The sequence below is a fragment of the Rattus norvegicus genome, chromosome 7, assembly GCF_021556685.1.
Source record: "Rattus norvegicus strain SHRSP/BbbUtx chromosome 7, alternate assembly SHRSP_T2T, whole genome shotgun sequence".
Taxonomy (NCBI): domain Eukaryota; kingdom Metazoa; phylum Chordata; class Mammalia; order Rodentia; family Muridae; genus Rattus; species Rattus norvegicus.
Genome location: NC_141540.1, coordinates 131,841,190 through 131,858,278, shown reverse-complemented (window position 1 = coordinate 131,858,278; position 17,089 = coordinate 131,841,190). Strand labels below are relative to the sequence as shown.

The 17,089-nt window shown below is 42.1% G+C and overlaps 1 long non-coding RNA gene across 2 annotated transcripts; it reads left to right on the top strand.

Annotated features, from left to right (window-relative positions):
- Positions 1 to 4,081: 4,081 nt before the first annotated feature.
- On the top strand, positions 4,082 to 10,490 carry LOC108351528 (uncharacterized). Of its 2 annotated transcripts, XR_015624950.1 has the most exons (4): positions 4,082 to 4,832; positions 5,072 to 5,497; positions 9,542 to 9,580; positions 9,691 to 10,490. It is a non-coding gene; the product is annotated as an uncharacterized LOC108351528 (long non-coding RNA). The 2 variants fall into 2 exon arrangements; XR_015624949.1 differs by lacking the exon at positions 9,542 to 9,580.
- Positions 10,491 to 17,089: the final 6,599 nt, after the last annotated feature.

Genomic DNA, 17,089 nt, shown 5'->3' with positions numbered 1-17,089 from the left:
TTCCAAATAAGAGATTTGAAACTACAGTGTTACTTTTTGAAATTCAAAGTCAAGGCCCTTGCAACATTTCATAACAAGGGAGCTTGCGAGCACTGAAGGTAAACTGGAACCCAGCTGGCCTTTCCTCTTCAGAGCTGCAATCCCTTGTTGGATCAACAACTGGACTAGCAGAGGCATGATCGATGTGACAGGGCCACCACCCTGCTGCACACCTACCCACCTACTTAGGTTCCTGTGGAACTGGAAGTCAGGGGTGGAGTCCACTAATGACTCCCAGATTTACAGCTTCTAGCACAGCACATCAGTTTAAGTGGGCGGGGGAAAACTCGAGCGCACTACAACGATTTGGAGCAAAGGAGCGATTTCTGCTCTCTGGTTCCACAAAGAATGGCTTCCCACGGAGAGATTCTTTGTGGCTTTTTGTTTAAGAAGGATAGCTTTATCTTCCTTCCTGTCGGCCTGATGTTCTTGGGGTTTCTTTACTCCATTACGTGCAGTAGTGGATCTATAGCCAAAGGCTAAGGATGGGTTGTGTTTGGTAAAACACTATGCTGGGTTCCAGGCAATCTTAGAGACGGTGAAGAGTTTTAAAAGGCATTTCTCAGTCGGGGGTGGGGAGGGGGTGGGGGGGACTGGTGCTAGGGGATGCCTTTGAGTTCTAAATGCTGAATGGCATGTGGGTTCTTTTTTTCTTTTGTTGTTGTTGTTTGCTTGCTTGCTTTTTCCGGAGCTGAGGACCAAACCCAGGGCCTTGCGCTTGCTCGGCAAGTGCTCTACCACTGAGCTAAATACCCAACCCCGGGGATGAGAACTGAACCCACCTTTACATGATGCATAAGCACTCCAGTACTGATCAACAAGCACCAAGTAATATTTAAGAAACATTTGAGGAGGCTGGATGGATAGCTCAACCATTAAGAACACAGATTGTTCTTCCCAAGGACCTGGGTTCAATTCCCACCACCCACATAATGGTTAACAACTGCCTATAACTCTACTTCCGGGGATCCAACACCCTCTTCTGGCTTCAGTAGCCAACACATGCATATAGTAATGCACAGGACTACATGCGGGCAAAAGACTTGCATACTTAAATAAAAATAAAATCTCATACAAATAAAAATATTTTAAAAATATTTGAATTATCTCCCAAAAATACACATGGAACATATGTGGAAGTATTTCTATCTGGAAGTGTATATACAGTATTTTCCCTGTGATGTAGGTCTCGCTCAAGCAAAAGCTTTATATGGATATTTTAAATACATTTTTCTTAAAATATTATTAAATACCAGAAAAAAATTTGCTACTTTATTGCTCTCTTGAGGAAATACATTTTGAGTTCATCACAATAGTTCTTTCATTTATTACACTAATTGTTTACACTAATGTTGATGTAATTACACTAATTGTTGATGTAAAGAGGAGCAGTTGCCACAGTGTGCATATGGAAACGAGGATAACTTGTGGGAGTTGGTTCTCTTTTTCCACCAGGTAGGACTCAACTTAGGTCATCAGACTTGAAGTCAAGTGCCTTTACCCACTGGGTCACAGTAACTTTATTACCAATAGTAAGAATAAGCATGTTTGCAATACTTAAAAAAAAAAAAATCAAGATATATAAAGCAAAACTCTTGAATCTTTCTCTTTAACTCTATCCCATAACACATCCCCTATGAACAATTTAATTTGTTAATTTCCAATGCCAACAGATATGTTGCTTTTATGTTTTTTACACTGTTTTTGAAGATTACAATAGACATCTTTGTGCAGAGAGGCTTCCACGGGGTTACTTCGCCATGTCTCTTTCCAAAGAGTCTAGCATTCCTTCTGGGAATGCACCTCTGGTACTTGTGATTTAAACACAAAATGTCCCTCACAGGCTCAAACATTGAAATACTTGGTCCCCAGTTGGTGCTGCTGTTTGAGAAGGCTTAAGAGGTGTGGTCTTGGTGGCTGGAGTATGTCACTGGCGGTGAGCTTTGAAAGTCCATAGGCTCTCCCTACTCTTAGTTTACTCTCTTTTTTGCACGTGACGGATGAGGTGAGCTCTGATCTTCTTGCTCTTGTTGCTGTGTCGATCGCTTGCTGCTATGCCTTCCTTCCCTGATGAACTCTAATTTTTCCGGAACGATACCCAAAATAAAGTCTTTTTTCTTTATTTTACCTGTCTTAAGTAAAATAAAAGTAAGTCACGGGGTTGGGGATTTAGCTCACTGGTAGAGCGCTTGCCTAGGAAGCACAAGGCCCTGGGTTCGATCCCCAGCTCCGAAAAAAAGAAAAAAAAAAAAAAAAAAAGTAAGTCACTTTTGGTCATATGCTTTATCGCGGCGACAGAAGAGTAACTAATAAAAGATCGAGCTGTTGTCGTCGTTACTGTTTTTTGAGGTGGACTTTCCTCCTGAGTTGCTTCTGCTAGCTCGAAACCCCTGTATGCCATCACCAGCTACACACGCCCAACTTCTACAGCAGCTGGGATTGGAAGCCAACGTGCCGCCACACCCAACATCACTTTACCTCGTCCTTCTCTGACTCTTTAGAACACGCTTTCAAATGTCAAGTTTGTTAGTTCTGTCTGTTGATTTTTGTGGTTCTGTGCTGGCAACTGAATGCATGGCCTGAATGAATGAGAAACGTGCTTTCCCACTGGATCCCTGCCATTCAGGCTCACTCTGGAAAGTTCCATCGACTATGCTTCCCGTTCATCTCAAGGCCTGCCACCGCGCTGAGGCTTCTCACCGTCCACAGTCCTTGAGTTCTTGACTTCTTCGCCAAGATGTCACACACTCCTAAACTTTCTTCCTCTACATGGAAAGACCCCCCACTTCTGAATTTCAATTTCTCCTAATGCCTTTTTCTACTCTTGCTTCTTCCCCTCCCCCTCTCAAGTGGTCCTAGAATACCTGTTAATCCAACTAACTGAGTTTTCGAATCCCATCTGTTCCCTCAGACATGTTAACAATCTTCCCCAAATAAGGTAATTAAAGCTTTTGGGAGTGAGGCTTCTTAATCATCTTTGGGATTGTGTGGTAGGTGAGTGGCCCTAGACACTGTCTGGGAATATAGGAGTCATGCTAGGTTGTCATGAAGACTAAGAAGGCCTGGACAGCATTTAATGTTCAGACTTCTCAGAATACATGTCCTCTAAAACCCAAGGTGTACAAAAAGATTGTTTCCCAACAATAAATATTGAGTCTTCTAATAATCCAATCAAAACAAGAAGGTGGTCTACAGCTCAGGGGTTCCATAGACAGGATGAAGCCCATCCTTCACCCCACTCTCTGAACTACGTACCGCTCAAAACTGGTCAGCAGCACCTGGCACATTCTGTGCCTCCTTGTGTTAATCTTTCTGCCCTACTCAAGGGAACTGGTCCTTTCCTGTCTTTTAACAAATCTAGTTAAGCATAAACACAATAACTACTGTACTCCAGACTTGCTTAGAGCCACTGAGAGATTAGAAGTGCCACAAGGAACTTCATCAAATCCAGGGTTATTTTCCAAAACATCATAACTTAGATGATCTTAAATAAATTACAAATGTCCTCTTCCATTTCGTACTCCGCCTAAAGAAACTTGTTAAGGAACACCTTCTTCTTTCTGTTTCGTGAAGGATTGGGTAGGGTTTCAGCTGGACTTAAGCTGTGATACTGTAGTAATCTTGGCAGGGTTTAATGAGATACTCGTTCAACACACACACACACACACAGACACACACACACACACACACACACACACACACACACACACAAGACAACAAACATAGTAAAGGGCTCCTTTCCTCTTATCCCTCTCAAAGTTGGTGGAGTCACTTTCGCTGTCCTCTCAATGGTAGGAATAAGTGCTGTCCTCCATGTGTCGCATCATCACCCTCCCTCTCCCAGTGCCCTCAGTCCCTGTGCTTCCAATGTTTTAGATGACAAGTTGAGGGTGGAGACATCTTTGGTTCTGTGCTTGGCTATTTCACTTAGCACAGTGTACCAGGGGTTGGTCCACTCATGCTGAAGCATCCGTGCTGAGTCATTTTCCTTTCAAGGGTGAATATTATAAATTCAATGTGTTTACCACATCCTGCTTACTCACTTGCTAAGGGTCTCTCTTCCACATTTCAACTTTCCTCAACAGCAGTGCTGTCAACACAAGGGCATACTAATCTCCTGAGACTCTGCCTCCTGTCTGTCACCCACAGGTAGAATTGCTGGCTAAGACAATACTTTTTATTTACTTACTTACTTTTGGAGGAATCTTCATATTGTCTCTCACAGTGACTGAGCCATTTTACATTTCTCCACATATTTATCAGCGGTTTCCATGCTGACGATGTTCTTTTAACAGTAGCTATCTTCAATTAAAAAGCGCTCCAGCCGTGTTAGTTACCAAGAAGGTAGAAGAACGGAAGCGAAGGAAACAGACAGCAGAAGAGAGCTTGAAGATGTATAGTGTTCAGTCAAGGTGTGAGGAGGACTCACCTGTCCATTGAGGAAGTAAATTTTAAAATCACAAGAGGGGGTGAAGCCAAAGCTAAAATGCCTCCCAGGGCTAGGTGTTGGAGAGGATAGGTAGGCTCCCTCGGTGAGCTTGCAGACACTATGGCTGAAGAAGTACACCCAGTTCTACTCCTGCACCGCAAGCCAACAGCGTCGTTCCCAGGCCGTGCAAGACCATGAGGAAATGCATGACATAACTGTGTTTACGCTTGAGCTTTCGGGTTGCAAGCCTTGGCCCTTGACAACCCCGACAAGCTACATTTAACCGCCCACCTAGGGAAAAGCGGAGAAAGATTTACTCAACCACACGTGGAAGAAAAATGAGCAAAGGGTCCAGAAACCCCAGGTTAGTCTTGCTGTGTGTGGGTAGGGGTGGGGTGTGGGTACTGATAAGAGCTAGGTATAAATAGAAGAACTGGGACAAGAGATAAGTATAATTAGTCAGTCCCGGTCAAGGTGTTGTCACATCCATCGTTATGCCAGCCTCTGTGAGAAAGTTGTTATATTCGTTAGTCTTGTTTCTACAAGATGATCTGCTCCGGGGAGGAACCCGTTTCACTTCTCACCGCTCTTTGGTTTTTACAGAATCCCAGTTTCCACGCTGTTATTTTTCCCTCCGTGCTTTAAACTTCTCCTCCAAATGGTTAAATGCATTCCAGACGCTAAAAGGAGACCACCATTACGGCTGAAGGGCCTGAACGAACCATACGTTGTTTGGTGAGGTGGGTGTGCCTGGGAAGAGCCAACACTGAGGCACGTGACCATTGGCTTTTACTCTAACTCAGGAGCTGGCTGTGTCCTTTCCCCACTGGCTGGGGACTGACCTCACGATCTTATTTACTTGGCTCCTCTGAGGAGAGACATAGAGGACAGGAACAGAAAGAGGAAGGGAGAAAAAGGTCACTACTCCAGGCCATCAAATTCCCAGAAAAGAGCAGTGGGCCTTACTTTGTGTGAACAAAGGCTGACCTGGCGAGGATGATGAACACACTTACGTCAAAATCTTACAAGGTAGGGGAGATTAAAAGGATTTTAATTCCTTGTCCTAAACACGAGTGGTATAGTATTTGAGAGAAAAAGACTGGTTGTTTTTACAGCACCCTGGACATTTCTTCCACCTTGCTAATGTCCTCATGTGCGACCTGAGTTGATTTTCTTATTCACCGATCTCCATCCCTGTTTTAAAGATGGCGTCCTGGACTCTTTCTCGTGTGCTGCTATTTTTGTACCTTTGGTTTCAGTTATTGCCGAATTGGTGGCTTGTGGAGGTGACACGGTGGCTTTTGTCCTCTCACCCCTTTTTGTATTTGTCATGTTTTATGCACTCATTGAAAGAGATTTGTCCAACACTTTTTAGTTTTCATTTTTTTCCTACCCCCACTTACGTTTTATTTTATGTGAGTCCTTTTGACCAGTTATCCTCCCCTGGGACTCTAATATCCACAACTATGTAAGGAATGTACTGACTTCAGGGTAACAAAAATAAAAGATAAAATTTTAAAAAATGACTTGACAGCAGTCCTAGTGCTGCCATGTGAAAGACACTGGCGGCAAAGGACACTGAAAGAAAAAAACAGTTGCATAAATAGCGAGGACATAGGTGTGGTTGAGGAGAAGGGTTTATTGCAGATATGAGGGAGAATACAGGCAGATTGAACTAGGCCTGTAGAATGACCCAGTAGTGAAAGGGAAGAGGGGGTTGGGGAAAAGAGGATAGAGGGAGGCAAGATAACCAAGAGAGATCGGGAAACACAGGCAGCCAGGAGCCAAGAAAGCTTGTGTAACTAAAATGGCCAAGTTAAATGGAGAAGAGAAACAGAAGCCCAGCTTCTGGGGTTTAGGGTAGGGAGCTGAATGACTCGCTGGGCAGAGCCACCGGTACTCAGCGGTGCTGGAAGAGCTGGCTAGCATCTGCTCTCATATATTAATAAGCCTCTCAGCCATTTTCCCTGGGTTTCTTTACCACCTAAAAATAGTTCATTTTATTTACTTACTTACTTGTTTATTTTTGACCTAAGACCTATCCATGTGAAAACACAGCTCTTAACTCAAAGGAGAGCAGAAGCAATTTATTCAGGAGTAAATTTGAATCATCGTGGCCTGAAAACACAAATTCGGCGCAACTCTCCTTCCATGGTTCCAATATGGAAACAGTTTGATGGAGTAAGGGAACAAAAGGTGCTATAAATCAAGGCATTTTAAAAATAAATTGGGGGAAACATCAGAGAGGCAAGTTACACTCGATGATAAGAACTACTATAGGTATTTGATACTGTCTAGCAGTACCCTTGGCCCCCTGATTAGTACGAAACTGGGGTTTTACTAAGCTAATACATTCCTAAAAGGTTTTCATCTGTTTTTCAGGGTGTTAAGTCCTGGGTTCTAGCAGGATGCTAGGTCAGGCACAGAGGGGAGGCAAGGAATGGCTATTTAGAACTACAAAGATTACCCAAGATAGCTTTCAGTTAGGGTCTACATTTGTAATACTCGAAGCTCTCCAGTCATTGAAGTTCTAGTCAGCTAGTCTCTTCCGGTGCACTTTCTTTCGTGAATTCTCATTCACAGACTGTTAATAATTAGGAAATAATAATAGTCATGGTTTTGTTTTGTTTTGTTTTTTTAATACGGCTGTGCTAGAACTTACATGTAAACCAGACTAGCCTAGAACTCATAGACATCTATGTGCTTTCACCACCATTCCTGGCTATGGAAAAAATATTTTGACAAAAATCAAAGAAAAAGTGTCCTCTAATTTAAAGAAATAGATATCTTCCAAGGTACAAGAGGCATATAAAACACCAGATCGGACCAGAAATTTCTCACAACGTATAAAAGCCAAAAACACTAAAGAACAAAGAAAGGATATTAAAAGCTGCAAGGAAAAATACCAAGTAACATCTAAAGGAGGCACGTTATCATAATATCTGACTTTTTTCAATGGAGACTCTAAAAACCAGAAAGGCCTGGGTGGATGTTCTACAAGCTTTGAGACACCACCGATGGCAGACCAGACTGCTATACCCAGAAAAAGTATCAAGTCAACAGAGATAGAAAAACATTTCAAGGTGTAAACAAACCGAAGCCATTTATAGCCACCAATCCTGCCCCATAGAAGGCACCAGAAGGAAACTTTCGATCTGAAGGGAAGATGAAGGACTCAAATAAATCACCTCAGAAGAGTTAAACGATAGAGAGAGGGAATCCCCAAACCACAGGAACAAAACAACAGGAACCAATAAATATTGTTTGTTAATAGCTCTTAATGCCAATGTGTCAAAACCCATTAAAGAGACACAAACTAACAGATTTAATTTGAAAATAGGATCCGTTTTCTGATGCGTCCAAAGAACCATCCAGGACAGATATCACCTTCGAGTCAAAGGATAGCAAAGGGTATTCCAGCCAAATATACTCAAGAAGCAAATAGGTATAGTTATTTTAATTTTGACAAGATAGACTTCAAATTGAAACTAATCAAAAGAGACAAGGGAAGACAATGCATACTTCATCAAAGGACAAAGATCCAACAAGAGGCTACTATAATTCTAAACATTTATACACAAACACAAGAGTATCCAATTTCATAAAATAAACACCAGTAAATCTAAAATCATAATTGATTCTAACACTGTAACTGTAGGCAAACTGATTATCCCACTCTCACTACTAGACAAGCAATCTAGGCAAAAACTAAGTAATGACATAAATCAGTTGGTCCTAACGGACATCTACAGAACATTACCCCCAAACTTCTTCTCAACGCCTTTTCTTCTCAACACCTCATGGAACTTTCTCTAAAATTGTTGTAAAAATATAAAAAAATAAAAAAGTATTGTTGTCTTTTACCCCGCTGGGTCCAGCACCGTGGTGCCCCAAGATATCTGCTAGCTATCTTGGTGGAACCACATCCCAGCCGCACACTTTCCTACACTCAAACCCTCACATGAAAGAACACACAACACAATAATCTTAGATCCAATTGATAAGATATTATTGCCCACTTAAACATACAAAGCCCAGTACCATCCAACCCTTAGGAACATTGATAACAACCTGTAAATACACAGAGCAGAATCTTAACATCACCTGCCATGGCTTCTCCCCTCTCTATCCTGTCTCTTCCTTTCTCTTCTAGTCTCCTCCTCTTCCTTCAAACTTCTCTCCCACCCATCCTTCCTTCTCCTCCAATGACAGGCCTCCTTCTATCCTGTACCTGCCCGTCACCTGTATTTTACAAATTCAATGGGGAAGTGGTTCTGGTGAAGTCACCTGAGTTCTGAGTATGTGACTAGGCAGCTGTCTTTGGGGGCAGTGGAATTAGCATCAAAATACAGATAACTTCAGGGCAAAGCACAACATTAAATGGGCCACATATTCGGACACAAAGCAAGTATGAAAGGGTATGAGAGAATTAGGATAACACCACACATCCTATGTGACCACCAAAGATTAAGACTGGACATGAACAATAGAGATGATAGAAACTGTACAAATCTATGCCTTTGGTAGATAACTTATTCCACCAATAAATCCATCAGTGCTGGAAATGGGCTAAATCTTGATGGGTCATTTACCAAAAAGGGTCCCAGAGGCCTTCCCAAACATCACAAGCTACTGTCAAGGTTTTTGGTTACTCTCTCTACCCTGATGCTATTGTAAAGGACACCCCTTCCTCATCTCATTAAACATGGAGAGATTGAACTGGTGCCCAAATAGAAGTTTCACTCCTACGGAGTAGTATACTTGGTCTTTGCATATGGCTGGAGGGGAAAAGTTATCACCAGTGTGCACCAGCTACAAATCTTACAGCAGAGACCTGCCTGCAAGAATACCAAGGCAGTAATGGCACGGTGTTGTGGGAACAGCAGACCACTACTTTGTTGGATTACAGGTTCACTCCAAGAGATGGAACCCATGTGGGATGCTGATGATGTGGGTGAGAACCTTAGACTATATAGGTCATTGGCCTAAGGGGAGAACGGTTGCTATTATTCTGCAAAAGGAAAGCAGTAATAAAATTACTCCTAATGACATATTTCTGTACCCACATGTCAGGGTGTTGCTCAACCTTCATCAAAGAAGCTTCATCTTGAAGTATGTGATAATTAACCCAGAGACTCACAAGTGCACGGGATGTGGACAGTGAGAGGCTTTAGAGCACCCAACCCTAAATGGTATGTCTTTATCCCGCCCCTTCCTTCAAGGCTCATGCGTTTATGTGGAAGGAGGAGACAGAAAGATTGTAAGAGCCAGAGGCCCTGGATGATTCCAAGGAGACAGCGTCTTCAGGGGACAACAAAACTGATAAAGCCATCTGGAGAGATCAGAAGTTTATGCCTAAGACCTGCACAGGTTCAAGCTAGGTGTGGTACCAGCACGGACAGGGGAAGCAGTCGTGAGTTTTCATCCCTAACTAGGAAGCTGTGGGCATTTGATACCTGCTGGGAAAGGGATAATCAGTTTTCTCTAATGCAGTGTCCTTGTATATATCCACCATACGCTAGGGTAGGCCCCAACCGGTATTCGTTGGCCAACACAAAAGGGCTCCATGTTTTTCTGCACATGTTTTGATTGGTGTGTGTTTTGATTCACTATAAAAGGGGATGCTCACCCAGTAATGGGGCCTGGAAAGATGGGTCAACAATTGAGCTGCTCCTGCAGACAACCTCAGTTCAGCTTTCAGCACCTACACAGTAGCTCACGACTATCTAAGCCACCAGTTCCAATGAGTCTGACCCCACCCCCACCCCCCGGGCCTCCACAGGCACAGGGCACATATGTGGTTCACAAACATACAAACAGGCAAAGCACTCATATGCATAAAACAAAGATAAACAATTCTTTCCAAAAAATTAAAATGTTTGAGTAGTAATTAAAACATTGAAAGCCAGATGACTTGTTATACTAATGGAATTTCTTCTTGCTCTGATCTCCTGGGCTGGCTTCCTCCAAGTGACCAACTGTGACTTGGGATATAGAATATTAATAAACCTCTTCTTCTCCAGGTTGCTTTTGGCCATCAGATGTCTTTATCATCAGGTACCTCTAAAACATAATAAATATTTTTAGCAAAGTATCAGCATATAAAATGAACACAATAACCAAGAGTTTTCATATATATATATATATATATATATATATATATATATATATATATATATATATATATATATCAGTGATGAATTTTCTAAGAAAGATTTCTTTTTGCCAATGAATTTTTTTTATTCACATTTCTTTTAGCTTTAAAAGTTCTAAGAATGGGGTTGAGGATTTAGCTCAGTGGTAGAGCTCTTGCCTAGCAAGCGCAAGGCCCTGGGTTCGTTCCTCAGCTCAGGGGAAAAAAAAAGTTCCAGGAATCAAGTTAAACAAGGAAGTAAAAAAAAAACTTTTATGGTGAAAATCTTAAGACACTAAGGAAGTAACTGGTAGACAATAACTATCTTACCGAAATTAAGCTCTAGAGACACTATTCACAGAACTGTAAAAGGCAATCCTGAAATTCAAACAAAAGCACGAAAGGTTTTAAATATCTAAAGTAACCCTCATTAGAAGGAGCAACACTACAGGTATCATAATACCTAACTTCAACTTGTGTTTTAGAACCAAGAACAGCACAATGCAGACCCAGACTAGAAATGTAGACAATGGAATAAGGGCCCAGAAATGAACCCGTACGGCAACAGTGACCTGATTCTAAACAATAAAAACAAATCTTTCAAAAACATAACTTAGCTGAGAAAGAAGCCTCTTAAACAGATGGTGAGGTTTCCACAGACAGGAGTGTGGAACTAGCTCCCTGTTTCTCTTTCTGCACAAAAATCTATTAAATTCAAATTAATAATCCTTAATGTGATCTCCTTAAACTCTGAAAGTTGCAAACAGGAAAATACACTGGAGACATAAGCAAGGATTTTCTGAATAGACCCCAACAGCACAGGAAATAATCTGGAGAATAATACATGGGATGGTATGAAAATTAAGTGCATCTCAGCACAAAGAGCAGTCCTTGGAATGAGGCAAAGTCTCTGTGAAATACAGAACAGACAGATGATTATGTCCAGCATGTTTAGGAAATGCAAAGGTAGACACTGCAAACTAAATGTCCCAATCAACAAATGGCCTAGAGAGCTAAATACAATCGTCTCAAAGGATTCTGACAGTGCTGAGATAGAATCGCTAAGAGATTTTTTTAACTTAAAAAATGTATCCATTGTTGCTGTCATCATGATCGTCATCATCATCACCATCTGTACACACACATGCCAGGCACACATGTTCATGCTAGTCATGTCAACATGCTCCTGCAGTAAATACTTTTACCTGCTTGATCAGTCCCACCAGAACCTTCAAGGTGGTTTTAACTTTCACTTCCCTGGCAGCTGGGAGGCTAACCACATCTTAAAGTATTTATTGGCATTTGTGTTTCTTCCTTCGAGACCCATTTTCTTCAGTTATCAGAGTCCTCTGTTGTTTGGGGATTTTAGTTTGTGGTGTTTTACATTCACGTTTCTTGCACATCCTATGTTTTAATCTCCTGCCTGTTTTATTTCCATATTTTTTATTGTTTTATTTTGTCCCTTTTCATTGGTTGGGAATTTCACACATGCACATATGTTTCATATGGGTTTTGGTCAAATCCACTCCATTCCCTCCCCCACCAACTCCTGCTCTGCCACCTTCCCTTTCCAATTTCATGAGGTCTGGTTTCCCAAACCCACTGAATCCACTTTGTGTTGTCTCTGTGTGTAAGCTTTAGGAGCATGTCCGGGAACACACATAGCCTCTCGGGTTCTGCCTTCCAGAAGAAAAGCTTCTCCCTCTCCCAGTAGTTACCAACTGCCAATAGCTGCACAGATAGCAACACTGTTGCCACCCCCTCCTCCAAGCTGGAATAACTTAGCCTTTGCCAGGTCTTATACATTCTGTCACAAACACTGAGAGTGCATAAGTCCAGCTGTGCAGCTGTGTCTGGAAAGCAGTTTCTTTATGGTCATCCACTGCCTCAGGGTCTAATAATTTCCCCACTCTCTGGATGAGATGATTCCATAGGCGAGGCAAGAGGAGTATGCTATATATGTCCCTCAGTGAGGAAAGGAAGGAGCTAAGGAGTTTCCCCTGCGGGACAATAAACACCAGCTCTCTGGCTATAAAGGAACCTATCAGCTGTAGTAGCAATCCCTCTTCCTGTAGCTAGGCTACCAGAGTATGTCAACACTGAAATCAAAACACAACTATTTTTTTCTGTGGTGTTTCATTCAAACCGAGGTAGCTAGCCAGTTCTTATTTGTTTTTACATTTCAGTCTCCAATAACTTTAAATCAAAGTAATTATTAGTACATCCTAGAATACTGTATAGGTTGCCTTGGTTAGAAATGTGTTCATGTGTTCACCATTTAGAATACTAATGAGTGTGTGTAAGCACATGTGCATGTGCACACACACGGGTATAGATTCTACAGTGCAAACTTTATTTCTGTCTAGATTTTACCTGTGATTTTTCTTTTTTTTTTTTTATTTTCTTCGATGCCTTTCACAAAACAGTCAGCAGGTGATAATATCACAGTTTATCTAATGTATTTCACAACGCATTAGAGCAGAGCAAGCAAGCACAATGGAGTGAGTTTAGAAAAAAAAACTTTAACCAGAAATAATAATTATAAACCACAAAACATGATATTTTAGCATAAAATAGGAGAAGAAGAGTAATGGGTTGTTGTAGAAGCCTCCTAATCAGATCTGTGGATTCTGATCAGTTCACCATGACTCACTGGGAGATTCTGGGTGTGTCCCGGTGTCATTCGGCATTTTATTTCCTCAGAGGCAAGCAAGGCAAGGAGGATATTACTCATCCCACCTCATAGGGAAGATGTTTGGACTATCTAATTAGGAACTGTAGAGGATCATTAAAACACACCATATAATTACTTTTGAATGTACATCTTATCCTATGTAATTAAATGAAAAAAAAGGTAATTTGTTTTATTTTCCTAGTTATCTCTATTTCAAATTTTTAATATTTTTGATATACATACATACTTTTTTTAAATTACTTTCTTCCCCACCCCCTCCTATCTCTCTCTCACCCCTATCAACCTTCTCTCCTCCGGTCCCTTTCTCAAGTTTATGACTTCTGGTTTTGCTTTGTGACAAATTTAGTTCAACTAGGGCCATCTGTGGCACCTCTGGATAGGACGCGTTCATTGGGGACTGATGAGGTCATCAATGGGTACACAAATAAAGCAATGATTGCCCTGCTCTCCAGGCCTATCCGTTGTAAACTGTTAGTGGAGGGCTGGATGCCTTGAGCACTTCCTCCCCCTGTGCCTTTCTGCTCACAGCCCTGTTCCTTTGTAGTCCCATAGATATTCAGGCATCCATCCATGCGGGAATGACGGCTACGCCCGGGTAAGAAGGCATTGCCCAGCCTTATTCCCTATCCTCCCGCTTTTACATTCTTTCTGCCCCTTCTTTTGCAATGTTCCCTAAGCCTCAAAGGGGTTGGCGTAAATGTCTTCTTCATCAGCTGTACACTCACCTGTCATCATTCTTAACGCCTTGGGCAACCCCAAGTTCCTGATTCCCACTATTTACTGGAAGCGGGAGCTTCTCTGACTCAGGATGAGAGTCCATGTGTATAAATGATAGGCATGGTGGCGCATGCCCTTAGTCCTGGCACTTTGCAGGCAAAGACAGGCAGATCTCTGAGTTCAAGGCCAGCCTAGTCTACAGAGTGAGTTCCAGGCCAGAAAGCAAGAGAAGACCTGGCCCTCCCCCCCAAAAAATAATAAAATAAAATAAAATAAATATATTGCTAGATGGCAGCTTGATGTTGCCAACTTAGCTAGATAACAATATGAAGTTCCTCGCCAGGGCCTGTACTCTCCCCTGATGTGGGCTTTTGACCAGGTTGACTGAACCATGCGTGTGAAGTAGTTTTAAAATCCAATCCAAGAACGATTTTTGTCCTGATTAGGTTTTTGGGGTTTGTTTGTTTGTTTGTTTGTTTGTTTTTTGTCAACTTGGCTCAAGCTAAAGCCATCTGAGAAAAAGAGAACCTCAATAGAGAAAAATGTCTCCACAAGACAGGCCGGTGGCAAGTCTTTAGGGCTTTTCTTTATTAACGATTGATACGGGGAGGACCCAGCCCATTGTGGGCGGGCCCTCGGCTGGGAAGGTGGTCTTGGAGCATATAAGAAAGCAAACCAACAAACCGAGCAAGCCCGGGAAGTGAGCCAGGAAGCAGTGTTCCTCCACAGTCTCGGCCTCTAGGTTCCTGCCCTGAGTTCCCGCTTTGACTTCCCCTGGTGATGGGCTGTACCCTTTAAGCCAAATAAATCATTTCCTCCCCAAGTTGTTTTTGGTTGTGGCGTTTGCCCCAGCAATAGAAACTTAACTATTACGGCTATTTCATAAGCGGGCACATCTTTTTTTTTTTTTTTTTTTTCCGGAGCTGGGGACCGAACCCAGGGCCTTGTGCTTGCTAGGCAAGCGCTCTACCACTGAGCTAAATCCCCAACCCCAAGCAGGCACATCTTGCCTGGCAGGTTTTGATTGAAGTTCATAAGATTCACAGCTGAGCAGGACCGCTGATGTCCCTTCTCCCCAGCAGCCTGCGTAGCATCTCCAGCACTATGAAGGTTTGCCAGTGGGAAGGCAGCTCTCCGGATCAGTTCTCGCTTGTTTTATGGTGTCTTCAGCAATAGAGTCGTATCTAGTTCCGGGGGGAAAAAACTACAACGAATGGTGAGAAGCTATATTTTAAAGGGAGCCTGTCTGACCAACTCATAAGGAGGCGTTACACATATCTTAGCTGATATGGCTGTGATGAAACACCACGACCAAAAGAAACTTGAGGAGGACAGGGTGTATTTCGCTTACATATTCCAAGTCATAGTCCACTGATGGAAGGCAAGGCAGGAACTCAAACAGGGTGGGAACCTTCAGGCAGGAGGTGATGCAGAGGCCATGGAGGAGTGCTGCTTACTGACTTGCTCCTTGAGGCTCGCTCAACCTGTAGCGCCACTCACAATGAACAGCCCCTCCCCCATTAACCACTAATTAAGAAAATATCCTACAGGCTTGCTTACAGCCCCATCTTGTGAAGGCATTTTCTCAACTGAGGCTCCCTCCTCTCAGATTACTATAGATTTTATCAAGTGGACCTAAAACTAACCAGCACATACATATAAATGGGACTGTTTAATAACCCATGGTTTCTGCGTGTAGTAGAGATTTCCAGCCATGCACAGTATCTCCCTTAAAATTATTTTAAAATAATAAATCATGTTTTAAAATGGTGTTTTCAGGGGGATTTTCCAGATTGTCTTTGTTTTAGTTAACCCTCCCCCCTCCCCATCTCCTCTACCCTCCACCTTATCCTTGCTTAAAATTCTTCACCCTCAGAATTGTTGGTCCATGTTTCCTACATTCATACTTTCATATTCTCTACATTCTACTACATCCCAATCTCTTAAGGCCCCTCTCCGGTTCTCTGGCCTCTACACCCAATGTTAGGTGTTTAAGGCTAGGATTCACGTAGCAGGGAGAGAAAGAAATATAGAAGCGGCTAATAGACACCTTTAATATTGTTCAGCATCACAGCCATTAGGGAGATGAACTGTTTAGCTCTTCATGGGTTCTGAGGATTTTATATGATGTCTTGCATTCCTCCTCACGAAAGAATATTTGCGATAGGATGCTTGTGTTGAATATGGCGGTGTTTTTCTAACTTCAATTTGAGAAGGAATTGGAAACCCAATGAATTATCGTTGTGCGTGAACGCAGAAGAAGGTCTAATATACTGGGGTTTGCAGTGCAATCCGTCCTTTAACAACTCAGGAAGTCTTCCTGCACACTTAATTTTAGATTCATCGTAAGAGGTCACCGTGAGGTAATATCTCTTTACTATGTAAGTTATTCTCAAATTACCTTATACAGTGAAAATATCAGACCTGAAGTCACATTATCACTTAGTGAGTAGAACATTGGAATTTAGGACCGAACTTCAGCAATTGGTATCTATGAACTATTTGGATAATTTTTTAAAATCGTTCCTCTTTGCCTCTGATTATTTATTTATTTATTTATTTAATTTATTTATAAGTACACTGTAGCTGTCTTCAGACACACCAGAAGAGGGCATTGGATCCCATTACAGAGGGTTGTGAGCCACCATGTGGTTGCTGGGATTTGAACTCAGGACCTCTGGAAGAGCAGTCAGTGCTCTTAAGCACTGAGCCGTCTCTCCAGCCCCTGACTCTGATATTTGATTTACAGAAATCAACCTAAACACAATAAGTACTCTCAAAACTCCAAACATGAAATCACATTTGCCAGAAGCTTTTTTCAAATTGCATGTTGAAGAAGAATTACCTATATTCCTGGAAGTGAGCGTCATAAAGCTGTCACACTGGAGAACGTTTGCCCTCGATAAAAACACGTATGTGAGTGGCGGCCCTGCAGAGAATGTGTCTGAGAAGACGAGATGGCACTGAGTCCAGAGAATACAAATTGTAGCAAAAATACTTAGAACTAATCCACTGAAGAATTTCAGGAAATTGTCTCAGGCTTGCAGAACCTAATTTCATTAAGCCTCAGGTACAG